The following is a 14328-nucleotide window of genomic DNA, read 5'->3' on the forward strand; positions in this document are numbered from 1 at the left end:
ATCAGATATTCAATGTTAGATAAGTTGGTTTAAAGTTGCGTGTTTGTCATGAGCTCTACCATGTAATATGGAAAATTTTGTTATCACTCAAAGGAAAGGAAAATTCATGTGCAAATTAATTCTTTTAAGACACAGTTAGTAGTAGTCATTCAAATATATTACATTTTCATCTTTAAGAACTGAGTGAGAAGAGAAAATATAACTTTAACATGGATAGATTTACACTGCTGAGCTTATAAAAATTGAAAAATGCTTTCAACATATGAAATTCTAATATTAAATCATACCACTATCTTAACTATACCATAATTTCTTCTTTTCTGGATTTATTCAACCAGTTTTATATTATTTCTGTTTATGTAAAAATGTAAAAGCTGTTCAGTATGAAGATTTTAAAAGGTGATATTATCATTGGCTTTCTGGGGAAACTACTTACTTTTCTGAAGTTGTCATAGCTTCACATCAGAATTCACAGTTTCACATCAAATATTCTGAATACTTTCAGAATAATGTAATGTAGCTTGCATTATTGTCAATGTGATTGTTTCATGTTTTTGTTTACTGATAACATGGGCATTTCCAAAAACACTATTTACTTCTCTGATATCTCAATATTTGTATCTTATTCTTCAACTCCAATGTTTTCTTTCCTTATTTATTTTTATTTCCTCTTATATCTCACTATTTTTGGTTTTGTAAGCTATTATATTTTCATTGCACTCCTCATTACTTAAATTTTTATCATGTACATTTTTCTACTTTCCCTTTAAGGAATATACATCAAGAAAAGATATGAAGGCATTTTTGAATTGGCAAAAGTTGACAAGATGAAAATATTATAGCATGCAGATTTACATAACAAAATATAAAAATTCATTGTAAAGCATTGAGGGGATTCATTATAATTTTCATACTTTTATGATTTTAACTCTATTAGAGTTAGCTGTTTTTCTAGCCTAAAATTCTTTGAAATGCATAAAATGTGTATTTCAGCTAGAAATTGAACTGCTCTAAGGGCAGTGAGGAACTGACATGGTATTTGAGTATGTGGATTTGTTGTGACAGGTTTCTTGATTACCTACGAGTAGCATTACATCTGTATATTTTATGTGCATGCTACATTTAAGAGAAAAGCATTCCTGTGCTGCACATGTGTATATGAAGAGGCCAGTTGGGTGTAAAGACTCTATATAAAGTGACAAATGACAGAACTAGAGTTTTTCTTTATTCTGATCTAAGAAACACATATATGGCATGTCAGTATGATAGTGTGAATTTCACAAATAAATCCAATATCTAGGCTTCTGTGCAAGTCCCTCTGTATGTTATTTACATTTTTCTAAATGTTGTCTGATCACTTGGAGAGAAATGTGATCAAGCAGTTGTTCATTAATAACTACCAAGCTTATATGTATGGGTACTATTTTTTTTTTCTCATTCCAGGTATGATGGATACTAATGCATGAAGATATTAGCTGTCAGAATACTTTCCATGTCAAATATTACATATTAAAATTGAAGTGACATAGTGAAGTTTTCTTTCCTTATATAAATGGATTCCTGTTTTAACAGATAAGAAAAACTCACCACATCTAGTTGATGATTAATATCCACAGCCTACAGTGCCAAAAATTAAACAGGCAAAATAAGAAAAACAATTTTTCTTAATGCTGAGATACAGCAGCCTTAAATGAGGGAAAATAGATCATCTGCCCACTCAACTTTCAGAAATGGATTTATAAGCTGTATTATTTTGTGTAATTTAAAAGCATACTGAGGAGTTTCAGAGCATAAAATCATCAGACAACCAAACTCTGAATCCTACCTTATTCTTATCTCCCCTATTACCAATGAGTCAACATTTAACTTTTTCTAAGCTGGTTTCATGCTATATCTAACTGCAAATCTGGTTGTTGTCCATCCTGATAAATTCCTTCTGGAACTCCGTATTAAGGAGAAACCTCTTAATATTGCAAAGATGATCCTCGTGATGACCCAGACTCTGTAATTTAACTCCCCAGAACCCTGAGTCAAAAATGCTTCTCCACAAACAGAGTACTGTTTCACATCTCTACTTTGTCTGTCTTCAGAATTCATGGAAATCACTGTCCAGGACGGGTTATTGGTGTTCTTCCTACAGACTCCTATAATTGGCTCAGAGCTGTAAAGGTCACAGTTCACGTAGTCACTTAATCTTTACCACAGCCCTATGCATTAGATAATATTTTTCCATTCATAGATAACTGGGCACAGAAGAGTTTGGCAAAAGCATTATAAGTGGTAAAACTGGGTTGAATTCAGAGAGCCTGGGGTGACAATCTCTGCACTTGACCACTGCACTACAGAGGATCTTACACATATACTGCTATCATTCCATTAACCCTGTGAGTGTAAGTGTGAAAATCGCTATGGTGTCCAACTCTTTGGAACCCATGGACTATAGCCTGCCAGGCTCCTCTGTCCATGGAATTCTCCAGGCCAGAATACTTGAGTGGGTTGCCATTCCATTCTCCAGGGGATCTTCCCAACCCAGGGATCGAACTCAGGTCTCTCACACTGCAGACGGATTCTTTACCATCTGAGCCTCTGATTCAAACTCCTAGTTCCAAGAATCCATTTAATATATTGTTCTCGGATAGAGGACATATCAGATGTTAAGCTGATAAGAACAATTGCTACATTTGATCTTAGCCAAAAGGCCGAGAGAATTATTCATTCTTTCTCTTCTGATAGTTTCTTGAAGACAAAGATCCATCTTACTCAATTTTGTGTAAAAAAATACCTATCATAGTAGTTATTTCCCAACAATGCAATATGCAAATATATTGAATTAAATTTAAAACAGATGTTGCATGCCATCTTTTGTACAGTTCCTGACACATTACTTAATTTTTGAAGGGTTAAAGGACAGGAACAAAGGTAAGAAGTAAGGAAGAGGGAAGAAGAAGAGATAGGTTACTTTTAGAGTATTGCAGAAGAATAATTAAAAGCACAATTTCTCCCAACAAAGAAACACTCCACAAAGGGAGTAGAGAAAGAATACATTTCTATTATTTAATTAGCAATGCCCATCACAGGCAATCTGCTGCAATTGCAAAGACAGAAATCTAATCCATTTATATAGACAACAACTGCAATTCATGACAGACATATTTTTAAGGTAAAGAGCAAATGGTTTTCCAGTAAGTCTTGACAGAACCATGCATAACAAGTAGTACTTTATCTTTACCTGGTAATCTGGTTATGCTAGCTAATTGACGTTACCTAGAGAAGAAAAAGATATTCTCATATCTATGACTGGAGTAGCTTAGCAACTTGGAGCAAGATTCTGCCCACCAAAATTGGGTTCCTATCCTCTCACAGAAACTAGGAGATAGGTGTGTTATCTCCCTTGATGTTACATTTGATAGGGATAGCTTCCAGGTTTCTGAGAAACGTATTCCTTAGGTCAGAAATTTGAGTAAATGTCAATCTAGTCTTCAAAGTTATTTACATTTCAAAGAGAGGAGAAAGAACTTACAACAACTCTAAAATAAGTCCTCAAAATTGAGAGGAGGAAAATCTATTTTCAACAGGGAGAATTAAGCTTCTAATTTTTAATATGTATGTGTCCTTACAGGAAAAGTGACTAAAAAGAAAGTCAGAGAAAGTTTAATGGGAAAGTCCAGATTTGCCACTTCCTAGCCTTTTTCTTGGAGGGTGTATTTAATCTCTGTGGGGCTCTGCTTTTCATCTTGAGAGTGAGTGAGCTGCATTGGATATTATTTAAGGTCATGTTTGGATTTATTGCTCTATTTTAAAATAATGAAAGGACTGAGGATTCAGTGAGGATGACAGGTGGTGTTATTTTTCACATCCACACTTGTTTGAACTTTAATTACTCTGATCTCGCTAACACACAGTCAGTGACCTACCTTGAACACTTATAAACCTTTAAATCACAAGGAAATTAGAATTACTATGTCCCTATCACACACTTAACAGACATGTTTAAAAAGTATTGCTAACCTAAGAAAGGACAACTCTCTTTCACATTACTGAATACTTTAACAATGAGTAATGGACAAAAAAGAAAGATTTTTTTTGTTAATATTTTTCTTTATATTATTTCTAGAGACTAATACTAGAATTGTGGCTTTGCACTGTCACTCTCTGAGTTATGGGGACTTACAAATACTATTCCCTTAGTCTATGGACATGCATAAGGAGTTGTTTTTTTTTTTTTTTAAACTCTTCTGTTCCTTAAAAACAACAACAAGATTCTACAGGAACAGGGGTGCTAAAATCAATATATATATATATATACACACATAAATAAATATATATATATATATATATTTTTTTTTTAATCTGAGAATTGTTTTCTTACATGGCTAATTTTAAAGAAAATCCTGGTAGTCAATCTAAGTTAAAACCTTTAACATTTCTGCTAAATAAATATTTACAGGAATAAAAGAAGAAAAACACTTGCTTACAAGATGAATATCTCTGCAGAAAAAAAAATTGATTAATTAATTGTTTGTGCTCCCACCCCCTAGTGTTCAAGAAGCTTTATTTCTGAGTTTAATTTTCAAACGGGTAGAAAAAGGCCTAAAGAAGTAATCTACACAAAATTGGGTGAATAGTAAATCTATACAACCACTTGCAATGAAGTATATTATCGTGCATTGTTTGTATGAGTGTTTTGGAGTTATAAACATCATAAGGTGACTTCAGGGAAAAGATGTAACTACGTCTATTTGGAATGTATTGAGCACCTCAGAAAAATATTTTAAACATTTGGTCCCACTCTCTTCTTTAAGGAGTAATGAGAAATGATAGTAATGACTAGAAAAAAGATCTTTCCTGCAAAGCTATTTTGAATCCTTTCCCAAAAGAATGCCCATAGTTTTTTCATTCTGTTTTTGATGGATGGATCATGACAAAAAATTAACTTTGTTTTCCATTTAAAAATCAACTTTGTTTTCCATTTAAAAATCAAGCTTTTCTGCTTTTGCATGAACTATACTGAATAAAGTTGTATCATGCTGCATTTGTCTACATGTTACATTCTTATTACACGTATTTCCATTTTTATCTGCCTTTCTTAATTCTATGACCTCAATTTTTGCCTCCATTCCCTCATTTTACTTAAATCATATGGGCTTCCAGAAGACTATAGAATAAGCTTCTATTTTAGGGACATGATGCCACCAGATAATTCTACATAGATAATACCTCCAAATACTCCATATCATTGTCAACTATCATGATCTCAATGAGGCTTAGTGGCCTATTTATTATACTTGGAAATGCCTCTTCCATTATAAGGTAAAAATCATGATTTCATTTTTTGTGGTAAAGTATATTTATATGTAAAACATACAATTTTTCATTTTTAAGTGTAGAATTCAGTGATGTTAATTACATTCACAATATTGTACAATATATCACCACTCTTTTAAAAATGTTTCCATCAGCCCAAGCAGAAACCTTTTGACTACTTAGCAATAAATCCCCATTCTCCTCTTTCCCAGCTCTTGGTAACTAATCTACCTTCGAGGTCTATGGATTTTCCTATTCTATATATTTATATAAATGGAATCATATAACATTTCTCCTTTAGTGTCTAGAATAATGTTTCACTTAGCATGTTTTCAAGATTCATCCATGTTGTAACATGTATCACAGCATCTCTTTATAGCTGAAGAATACCCCATTGTAAGGGATTTTTGCTTATCCATTAATCTGGTGGAAACTTGGATTGCTTTCATTTTTTGAGTTTTGTGAATAATGTTGTAATGAACATTAGTATATGAATATTTGAGTACTTACATCCAATTATTTTGGGTATATACCCAAGAATGGAACTGTTGGGTCATATAGTAATTCTATGTTTAGCGGAACTGCCACACTGTTTCCCAGAGTGACTGTACCATTATACGTTCCCATCAGTAATTTATAAGGGCTTCAAAATTCGCATATCCTTTCAGACCATTTTATTGTTTTTGATTTAAATTGTCATAATTCTAGTTATTGTGAAGTGGCACCTAATAGTGGTTTTGATTTTAATTTCCTTAACGAATAAAGGGAGAAGGCAATGGCACCCCTCTCCAGTACTCTTGCCTGGAAAAGCCCATGGACGGAGGGGCCTGGTAGGCTGCGGTCCTTGGGGTCGTGAAGAGTCGGACATGACTGAGCGACTTCACTTTCCCTTTTCACTTTCATGCCTTGGAGAAGGAAATGGCAACCCACTCCAGTGTTCTTGCCTGGAGAATCCCGGGGACGGGGGAGCCTGGTGGGCTGCCGTCTATGGGGTCGCGCAGAGTCGGACACGACTGAAGTGACTTAGCAGCAGCAACAATGAATAATGATGTTGAAATCTTTTAATTTTCTTTTTGGCTATTTGAATATCTTATTTGGACAAGTGTCTCTTCAAGTTCTTTGCCAATTTGTAAACTTGCTTGTCTTTTTGTTTTTGACTTATATGAATCTTTTACATACTCTGGATATGAAACTCTTATTAGATACATGGTTTGCAAGTATTCTCTCCCAGTCTGTAGGTCGTCTTTCACTCTTTTGATAGTGTCCTTTGATACTATATTACAGTTCCCAAGAGAAGAGAATCAATATCATACATATGGTATACATAATATCATATTAACTTAGATACAAAAAGGCTGTTGGATTTTGGTAGTGATTGTATTGAACTTAACAGTTTTGTTTTCCTACTCATGAACATGGAATGTCATTTATTTATATCTTTAAATTCTTTCAGCAATATTTTAAAGCCTTCAGTGTATATAAGTCTCTCATCTTCTTGGCTTAATTTATTCCTCTGTATTCTATTATTCTATATTTTCTTATAAATATAATTACATTCTTAATTTCCTTTTTGATTATTTATTGTTGGTATATAGAAACAACACTTTTAAATCATTGTTATGGATTAAAATATTCAAGGGAAATGTAAATAATCTTTAGAAAACTATATACTCCTTATTTTTGAAAAAAATTTCTGAAGAAATTATGTATTTATCTGCAACTATGAATCAGAGACTCTTCCTGCATTAGTTGGGGAGGTGGGAAAAGATTAAAATTGAGATTTACATTTAGACTGTGAATATGAAGGTGAGGTAAAAATAAGCTTAAAGCAATTACCAGCCATTTGTGTTGTGGATTAGTTGAAATGGGTGAAAGACATTTATTTTCAGAATGACAGGGCTTATGGAAATATTGAAATCTCCATGTCCATCTTGCTAACTATTTGATATAGGGACTAGGTAAAAACTTAATACAATTATGAAATAACATAAAATATTCATATGGTCATAAACATGAAATATTTTAGTGGATAGATGTTCAAGTACAGAAACTAAATTTTCTGAAAAATTGAATGTTGAAAAACAAGCATTATTTGTGCTTATGGGAGGGAATGGTATATAACATTGTTATCTCTCCCCCTTCTCCTCAATATTTAAACTCTGACAAGACTTATGTAATAAACTTTTCAATTTTGAAAGGTTAAAAACTCTATCCTGCTGATTTTCCTCACACCTAACACAATTTCCTGTGTCTAAGACATATTTAATATTTATATATACCATATATCCTATGTTTCCCTTCTGGATATACTCTCTGCTCTTCTCCACCACCCTCTTTATCCCAAAAGGCTTACCTGATTGATATTAGTTATTACCTCTGTGTCCTTTGCGCTCTGGATTGCTGTAGAATTGGATCAACAGGAACTCATGGCAGGATATTAGAGCGTGAAGGCAGCATATTTATTTGACTGCCTGTGTCTTTCCTGGCTCATCAGTGAGAACTGTTCTTCACTGGAAGGTGACAGACAACTCAGGGCAAAATAAAACAAAAACAGAACTATCTTTTTCAGCATTCAATAACTATCTCCAGGGGGTTGGTCTTTTATCTTTTGGTTTCGCTACATCCTGCCACATATTTTTACATTGGTCCTTGTAACATTGTTCTGATTTGAATGTGCACACTACTTATATTGGGTCTTTGGTAGATAATCCAGTGATAATATTTATAAGGCTGAATGATTTATAAAAGTTAATATTCTACAAAGAAGCACCATATAAATATTAGCTAAATACAGATTATCTGTTAATGTAACTTTTCTAGTTGATTCTCTCTTCCTTCCTGTTTATCTTATGTGGTACATAAAACAAAAAGATAGTAGAAAGCTCATGGTATTTCTTTTCCCTTTAGACTTGTAAGGAAGTTACCAAAATATAAAACAAAATAAAAACAATTTTTTACTGTTTCCTCCTCGTAATCAATAAATCTAAAAGCAGACAAGGTTAAAGAGCAGAAATTGCTTCTCAGGGCACTACATTTAAAATGTAACTCCCACAAGGAAACTGCCTTTCTAAAGTAGTCCCCTTAAATACTCTTCAAATTCTCTTGGACTGCAATCTGTAATACTGTTTTTATAATTTAACAGTCCTCAGTCTACTCTGTTACAATGTGGCTTTCTATTCTGTGTTACAATAAGTATAAATTGTGAAGCTGCTCCCAGGATGCTGCATATTCAAGTGATATATGGATCATACAACAGCAACATGTTTTTAAAGATTGAAAACATTAATGAGATAACGATTATTCTTTTGGCTTTCTTCTTACTTTCTTACTTTCCTTCTTTGACAATGATATTAAGAAAGTATTACCATACACAATTGCTATCATTCACTTGTTTTCTCCCATTCCCCACTCAATTGAACAGTATCTGCATCTAGCAGATACCAGAGAAACTCTGATTCTTCCAGAGTTAGTGGTAAGAGGCAGTAGGAGCAATGTTCATTAGAAGCTTTGGTCCAACCGAGAACCATAGTCAGTGCTCGGCATTTCACCTTTAACAAGCTTCTTTCAAACATTCCTTCCTCAGTCCTAACTACCCAGGCTTCCAAGCTTAGATCTAGTTTATGTCTACTGACATCAGGTAATTATAGATATGAACAATGGTACTTTCAAAAGTGTTCTGATTTGTGAAATAAATTATATGATCAACATAATTACACAATTGTATCTCTAGCATTTTTCAGACAAAAGTTATAACTGCCAGATGTAGCAAATTATATATGCGATACAATATCTGGCAGATAGCTTTACTTTAAAAAAATCCATTGTTAATCTAAAATTCAAAGTTAGCAGGGTACAGTGTATTTCTGTATTTTACATAGTCAACTTTACCAAAGGGAAACTGAAACACTGAAGGTAACAGAAGTTTACAGACCTTCAACCAGAGTTTAGTGAATAAGATCTCAAAGTTAAAATTTTAAAAAGAGAGAAGGAAATTCAGAATTTCCTTAGAATATTTAAGTTTTTAAAATATGAAAATAGCACATGTACATGATAAATTATAAATAATTTAGCAAAGAATAAATGCTGTGCTAAATTTATTTTCTCCCCATATATTCAATTTTCCCCAGAGGGAGACATAATTGAGCTACTGCTGTGTGCCTTCAAATACCTTTTTTACACTTTGATTGTGCATACATATATAACAGTAGATACTTTAAATATTGTAAACAGAGAGAGAAAGGGAAATAGAAGGATAAGGAGAAAGAGATAATTGTCATATTGTGGACATCTGTCATCTCTCAATTTATCTACTTATGTATATAAACTTCATTTTATACAAATTTTATCATCCCATAAACACAATCACAGAAAACTAACCAATAAAATCACATGGACTACAGCCTTGTCTAACTCAATGAAACTAAGCCATGCCGTGTTGGGCCACCCAAGATGGTCGGGTCATGGTGGAGAGGTCTGACAGAATGTGGTCCACTGGAGAAGGGAATGGCAAACCACTTCAGAATTCTTGCCTTGAGACCCCCATGAACAGTATGAAAAGGCAAAAAGACAGGACACTGAAAGATGAACTCAGCAGGTAGGTAGGTGCCCAATATGCTACTGTAGATCAGTGGAGAAATAACTCCAGAAAGAATGAAGGGATGGAGACAAAGCAAAAACAACTCCCAGTTGTGGATGTGACTAGTGATGGAAGCAAGGTCTGATGCTGTAAAGAGCAATATTGCATAGGAACCTGGAATGTTAGGTCCATGAAACAAGGCAAATTGGAAGTGGTCAAACAGGAGGTGGCAAAAGTGAACATCTACATTTTAGGAATCAGTGAACTAAAATGGACTGGAATGGGTGAATTTAAGTCAGATGACCATTTTATCTACTACTGTGGGCAGGAATCCCTTAGAAGAAATGGAGTAGCCATCATAGTCAACAAAATAGTCCAAAATGCAGTACTTGGATGCAATCTCAAAAATGACAGAATAATCTCTGTTCGTTTCTAAGGCAAACCATTTAATATCATGGTAATCCAAGTCTATGGCCTGACCAGAAAGGCTGAAGAACCTGAAGTCGAATGGTTCTATGAAGACCTACAAGACCTTCTAGACTAACATCCAAAAAAGATGTCCTTTTTATTACAGAGGACTGGAATGCAAAAGTAGGAAGTCAAGAAATACGTGGAGTAACAGGCAAATTTGGCCTTGGAGTACAGAATGAAGCAGGGCAAAGCTAATAGAGTTTTGCCAAGAGAATGCACTGGTCATAAAACACCCTCTTCCAACAACATAAGAGAAGACTCTACATATGGACATCACCACATGGCCAAACCGAAATGAGATTGATTATATTCTTTGCAGCCAAAATGCAGAAGCACTATACAGTCAAGAAAACAAGACCAGGAGCTGACTGTGACTCAGATCATGAACTCATTGCCAAATTCAGACTTAAATTGAAGAAAGTAGGGAAAACCACTAGACCATTCATGTATGACCTAAATCAAATCACTTATTATTATATAGTGGAAGTGAGAAATAGATTTAAGGGACTAGATCTGATAGACAGAGTGCCTGATGAACTATGGAAGGAGGTTCATGACATTGTACAGGAGATAGCCATCAAGACCATCCCCAGGAAAAATAAATGCAAAAAAGTAAAATGGCTGTCTGAGGAAGCCTTATAAATAACTGAAAAGAAGAGAAGAGAAAAGCAAAGGAGAAATGGAATGATAAACCCATTTGAACGCAGAGTTCCAAAGAAGAACAAGGAGTGATAAGAAAGCCTTCCTCGGTGATCAATGCAAAGAAATAGAGGAAAAGAATAAAATTTGAAAGACTAGAGATCTCTTCAAAAATATCAGAGATACCAAGGGAACATTTCATGCAAAGATAGGCACAGTTAAGGACAGAAATGGTATGGACCTAATGAAGCAGAAGATATTAAGAAGAGGTAGCAAGAATACACAGAAGTACTGTACAAAAAAGATCTTCACAACCCAGATAATCACAATGGTGTGATAACTCTACTAGAGCCAGACATCCTGGAATGCAAAATCAAGTTGGCCTTAGGAAGCATCACTATGAAAAAACCTAGTGGAGGTGATGGAATTCCAGTTGAGCTATTTCAAATCCTGAAACATGATGCTGTGAAACTGCTGCCCCCAATATTTGGAAAACTCAGCAATGGCCACAGGACTGGAATAGGTCAGTTTTCATTCCAATCCCAAAGAAAGGAAATCCCAAAGAATGCTCAATCTACATAACAACTGCACTAATCTCACACACTACTAAAGTAATACTCAAAACTCTCCAAGCCATGCTCCAGCAACACTTGAACTATGAACTTCCAGATGTTCAAGCTGGCTTTAGAAAAGGCAGAGGAACCATACGTCAAATTGCCAACATTCGCTGGTCATCGAAAAAGCAAGAGTGTTCCAGAAAAATATCTATTTCTGCTTTATTGACTATTCCAAAGCCTTCAACTGTGTGGATCACAATAAACTGTGGAAAATTCTGAAAGAGATGGGAATACCAGACCACCTATCTGCCTCTTGAGAAACCTGTATGCAGGTCAGGAAGCAACAGTTAGAACTGGACATGAAACGACAGACTGGTTCCAAATAAGGAAAGGAGTACGTCAAGGCTGTATATTGTCACCCTGCTTATTTAACTTATATGCAGACTACATCATGAAAAACGCTGGGCTGGATGAAGCACATGCTGGAATCAAGGTTTCTGGGAGAAATATCAATAACCTCAGATATGTAGATGACACCACTCTTATGGCAGAAAATGAAGAAGAACTAAAAAGCCTCTTGATGAAAGTGAAAGAGGGGAGTGAAAACGTTGGCTTAAAGCTGAACATTCAGAAAACTAAGATCATGGCATCCGGTTCCATCACTTCATGGCAAATAGATGGGGAAACACTGGCTGACTTTATTTTTTGTGGGGCTCCAAAATCACTGCAGATGGTGACTGCAGCCATGAAGTTAAAAGAAGCCTACTCCTTTTAAGAAAAGTTATGACTAACTTAGAGAGCATATTAAAAAGCAGAGACATTACTTTACCAACAAAGGTCCATCTAGTCAAAGCTATGGTTTTTCCAGCAGACATGTATTGATGTGATAGTTGGACTATATGGAAATTGAGCACCGAAGAATTGATGTTTGAACTGTGATGTTGGAGAAAACTCTTGAGAGTTGCTTGGACTGTAAGGAGATCCAACCAGCCCATCCTAAAGGAAATCAGTTCTGAGTGTTCATCTGAAGGACTGATGTTGAAACTCCAATACTTTGGCCACCTAATGCGAGAAGCTGACTCATTTGAAAAGACCCTGAAGCTGGGAAAGATTGGAGGCTGAAGGAAAAGGGGACCACAGAGGATGAGATGGTTGGATGGCATCGCTGACTCAATGGACATGAGTGTGAGTAAACTCTGGCAGTTGGTAATGAACAGGGAGGCCTGACCTTGTGTGGTCCATGGAGTTGCAAAGAGTCTGACACAACTGAGCAACTGAACTGAACTGATACCGTTTTCTTACATCTTGGAAACAAATTGCACATATATGGATCTACACTCTAAAAAAAGAGTGTAGTGTATATATATATATGTATATATATATATACACACACACATATATACACATGCTTCAGTCGATCAGCACACTTTAGTCAATTCCTTCTTCAAGGCTATTTAAATGGTTTCCAGTATTTTATTATCATTGATTTCTATTCAGTAAACATTTACATAAATCACTATATTCATCCAAGGGTTTTTTACTAGAATAATTTCCTATTAGTAGGCTAACTAAATCAAAGGCTGTGTGCACTTTTAACTTAAAAAGTGTTGAACAACTATCTAAAGAGCTTATGTTATTTTTTCCTCATTTGCCTCCATACTATATATATATTCTATAAATTTTTGATCTTTTGCAAGCTCTGAGGTCAATATAATTTAACTTGCCTTCATATTTGTATATGACTGGCATTATATATATTTGAAATATCTTTAGAAAGGAAGGTTGCCTTTTTCTGTGAGAATTGCCTTTTTATATCCACTTTTGCTTTTTATCATTTTTTTAATTTATAATATTCTATGTATATTTAATGAAATAGTTATTACAACTGTTAGATCCCAGTTCGCCTATGATCATAGGTTTTTTTTCATTTATTTTTATTAGTTGGAGGCTAATTACTTTACAGTATTGTAGTGGCTTTTGTCATACATTGACATGAATCAGCCATGGATTTATAGATTTTTAAAGATAGCAATTTTAGTTGATATATTGTCCAGTTCTATTCCTTTTATTTTCATATTATTTAATTTGACACGTAATAAAAGTATTTAAATGCTGTCTTATTCTTTCTGTTAAACTTATACATTTATTAATATTTTGACTCATATTTCTATTTTTAATTTATAATGCATTCAGTTACTGATAAAATGTTAACAATGAAAACCTTTCTATATTTACCATGTTTTTTGACAAGTATGCAAACTGTTGGTTGAATAACAGCCTTTCTCTACTGACTTTAAATCCTTGTTTTGTCACATCATGAGATCCATTGGTTCAAAGTCTGCTTTTGAACTTTTTCTGTTATATTGATCTATTTCTTCAGAATTAAGTTAAATGCTTTTAATGATCATGTTTCATATTTATTATTTATTAATCTTATTTCTTGAGGATTCTTTGCTTTCCTGTGCATGTTATGCTATAGTCTGCATTAAAGATTTCCAAACAAACAAAAAGAAATAGCTTTTTGGGTTTTACCGAAAATACCTTAGCTTTATAAGTCAAATTTAGAATGAAATAGCATCTTCATGTTTTCTCTTTACTTCTGAATCAGTTAGATTTGCTTGTAATAAATCAACCCAAAGTTAATAGGGCTTAGTATGATCATCAAATTTATGAGCTGGCAACATGAGTTGAGTTCAGCCAGGTGGTACCTTTGCTCTCATCTGAGCTTACCAGGTGTCTATATCATGAGGTGCCAAGTCACTCAACGTCCTGCTGGCTTAG

At 34.3% G+C, this 14328-nt stretch overlaps 1 pseudogene; it reads right to left on the bottom strand.

Annotated features, from left to right (window-relative positions):
- Positions 1 to 2585: 2585 nt before the first annotated feature.
- On the bottom strand, positions 2586 to 2712 carry LOC136156534 (U2 spliceosomal RNA; annotated as a pseudogene).
- Positions 2713 to 14328: the final 11616 nt, after the last annotated feature.

This window comes from Muntiacus reevesi, chromosome 1, assembly GCF_963930625.1.
Source record: "Muntiacus reevesi chromosome 1, mMunRee1.1, whole genome shotgun sequence".
In the NCBI taxonomy this organism is placed as follows: Eukaryota; Metazoa; Chordata; class Mammalia; order Artiodactyla; family Cervidae; genus Muntiacus; species Muntiacus reevesi.